This window comes from Hipposideros armiger, unplaced genomic scaffold (genome assembly GCF_001890085.2).
Source record: "Hipposideros armiger isolate ML-2016 unplaced genomic scaffold, ASM189008v1 scaffold_75, whole genome shotgun sequence".
Taxonomy (NCBI): Eukaryota; Metazoa; Chordata; class Mammalia; order Chiroptera; family Hipposideridae; genus Hipposideros; species Hipposideros armiger.
The window spans coordinates 1,697,057-1,700,533 of record NW_017731425.1 but is presented as its reverse complement, the minus strand read 5'-3'; positions in this window follow the sequence as shown (position 1 = coordinate 1,700,533).

The window sequence follows — 3,477 nt, the reverse complement described above, 5'->3', positions numbered from 1 at the left end:
GGTTCATGCTCAAATGGGGAATTTGCCTGATTTATACACTGGAGCCTGTGTTGTAAGACAGAGAAACAGCTATATTTAGCAGGGATCCCCGTCCAGGAAGTTGTTTGAGGTGCATCATAGGAAATTATGAATGGAAGAAAGTGAGAGTGAAGGGGGGGCAGCAAGGGGGGAGGGTGGGAAGAGCAGACTTTTTCCCTCTTCTAAGAATTTGATTGATAAAATTATAATGAACTCTTCAACAAAACACCCTGTGGTTTTCCTGAGTGGCTTGCCCTGAAGATGAGGAGGGGTGGAGGGACCCCAGGCCGAGTCATCAGGGTCCCCTGGCAGTGGGTGCCCCAGACGGCCCTGACTCACCTGGGTTTGGGGAGGTGGCTTGAGACTAGGCAAGCAGATGGAGGCTGGCACCTGTGGCCCCCTGACTGGGGGTTTTGGGGGACAGTGGGCAGGAGGCAGTCTGGGGCTTGGCTGAGAAGGAGGCTCCAGGAAGAGGGGCTGGGGCCTGGTGTGGACTTTAGACAGTAATAAAGCGGAACTGAACTTGGGTGTTGGAAGCCACCTCATAGATAGCCTCCTCCAACCTGCCCATTGCCACGGGGCAAAGTGGGTCTCCACAGGGAATGGTTGCCCACGGTCCCATAGGGTCAAGCCCCCTGACTGCCATCAGCAAGTCTTTGTTGCTAACCGATGTCCCCTCTCAGCCTCTAGCTCTGTCTTTCCCTGGTTTGACTCTTTAGTTTTCACCACATAACTACGTCTGTTTCTCTATCTCCTCCTATCAACCCCTGGAGGCTGGGGAAGGGCTGGGAAGATGGGGAATAGGGGGTTGCTGTACTGGGTTATCTGGGGACAGTCTGGGGAGGAGCTTCTGGGAAGACTTCGTGTGTCTGGGGTTTACCTAAACTCTTTGCAACCCCACCTCCCCCTTCAGGGGCAGGTAGCCCAGTATTTCCATTCGGTTCCACCTGAAGCAGAAGCCTAGAGGGGCTTAGCAAATCGGACCCAGGTTTCCTCCTCCAGATGCAGAGGGATGGCTGGGGAGAACAGAAATAGCTTGCCCCTTCCAGACCTGCCTTGGAAGCCCCTTGGGAGCCTCAGAGAATGCTGGTGGCCCCCAAAAGGTGCTTCTAGAGTCGCTAAGGCAGGGTCACAAATTCTGGTGTCTACTGTGGTGGGGGTAGATTCATAAACGAGTGAGATGGGGCAGGAAGGAATGGTGGGGAGCAGGACAAAATGAGCACAGGGACTCCTCCCCTATAAAAAGCATTTTTAAAAATGAGGTGGGGGAGTGCTGGCCAGAGAACAGACATCCGGGGCCACACTGTCCCACAAGTTGCCAGGGGCACCCCCTACCCCAGGAGATGTCTCATTCCCCTCAGTACCCCACCCCAACCCTCTGGCCTGACCCTGACCAGAAAACAAGGCAGGAGAGTTGATTTTCTAAGGCCAGGGAGCTCCATTTTCCCTGGTCCTTAATACCCCCTGCCAACCCCTCCCCAATTCTCCATGCATGCCCCCAGCTCCTGCCTCTTGCCACATCTCAGACCTGCCCAGTCAGGCTTTCCTCCCACATCGTGCCAGGATGGGACCTATCGCTGTCCCCACTCCCCCCACACACACCCTGTCCCATCCAGGCTCACTTCCCCCATGCTCTGGGGGCCTGGGATATGTGGTGACAAAACTGCCCATCCCACCTGGCACTTCCCAGCAGGGAGGAGGCTGGTAGAGCCCAGACTGGCTCTCCTTCCTCTTCCCTGACCCCCACACTTTGTCTCTTCTTTGGGGGGAGCCACAGAAGGCCCCACCTGGCACTTGCCCCTTCATTATACTGCTCTGAGGTCTGTGTATACCCACAGGAGGCCCACCCACCCCAGCCTGGCTCAAGCAACCCCACACCCAGGACACCCCAGCTCACCTCCCTCTTCTCACAGTCCTCCCCACCCCCAGCCTCTCCTGCAGGACCATGAACTCCGGGTCATCCTCCAGCCCCACCCCCACATCCCCTGGACCCCTGTCACCTGACTCAGCCTGGCTCTTCTGATATGGACCCCAAATCCATTTGACCAGGGCCCCACTGTGGTCCATTCTAGGGATCCCCTTTTTCCCCTTGCCTCAGTCTGTCCCCGGGTGCCCTGATTCTCCTGGGGTTGCCCACCACCCTGTCCCACTAATCTCCTGGCCCAATTGCTCCCCTACACCCTTCCAAATGGACTTCTAGGGCCTTGCACTGCCCTCTGGCTCCCCGAATCCCACATCAGGCTTATAATCACCCCCAATTGCAGTGTTATCTCAGCCCCACCCCACAGGAAACAGGAAATGGGGGCAGAGTCTAGGAGACACTTAACCCCTGCCCTGGCTGGCTCCCTCCCGTGCCTCAGTTTACCCTCTCGTGGTACCTGACTCGGCCCGTACTCCCCAAGTGCTGTGGGCCCCTTGGCACCCCAGGCCCAGCTTCCCTCTCTCGTCCATGTCCAGGCACCACCTGTGCTGGGCCTCTGGGGAGAAGGCAGGCAGGGCCGGGTCTCAGAGCCTGCAGGCCGTGAGCTGCCTGCAACGTGGCGTCGGTCCCCAGGAATCGGCCGCCCAAGCTGCGCACCAGGCCAGCTTTGGTCTCCTGGAGTTTGTTTTCTTCCCTCCCTCTCGACGCTGCTGTGTGTGTGTTTTCTGCAGCTTCCTCACGGAAGGCATCCTCCCTTCTTGGCTCCCTGCTCCCAGGGTCGTGACCCCAGGCCCCACCCTGGAGTGGCAGCCCCAGCCCGGCCCCTTCCAGCTGTGACTTCATCCCCAGCTCGTCCTCCTCCTGCACGCTGAGCCTGTTGGGGATTTGACTGGCCTCAGGGTGAGGGGGACAGTCGAGGCCCACGTGCCCCCACCCTGGCTGAGCAGGGGACTGCCAGGCCAGGGCCCCCGGAGTGCTCTCTATAGGTGGCCATGCCACCCACCTGCTCACCTCCCCTTCCCAGGGCCCCTCTGGGCTCTTCTATACATTTTGGCACATGCCACCACCCTTTTCTGCTGATTTTCACCCACAAACCTCTCCTAGAATGTACAGACGTTTTCTTTTTCAGGAAGGGAAACTGAGGCTCAGAGGGGTAAAGCACTTGCCCAGGGATGCACAGAGAGTTAACAATAGAACAAAGTCTCTGGCTTGCAGGCTACAGTGATGCCAGCAGCACCTCACTCCATGACGGCAGCGAGGGGCTCTAAGGCCGCTTCTTCCAGGCTGCCTCTCACAGCCCAGACTGGCAGAGTCACCCTAGTGCCGCCCACTGTCCTTTCAAATAGAGACAGGTCTTGTTCCCCAGTCTTTGAGGACCTGGATAGGGTCTGATACTCTTGACAGCATCTGGCTTAGGGTTACACCAGAGCAGATGCTACGTATTTTTAAAAAGCATTTTACAATGTCCAAAAGCTGTCTGTGCCAAATCTGTCGTGGAGAGGAGGTGTGGAGTCTGGGGGGGTTTGAAATGTGGACTG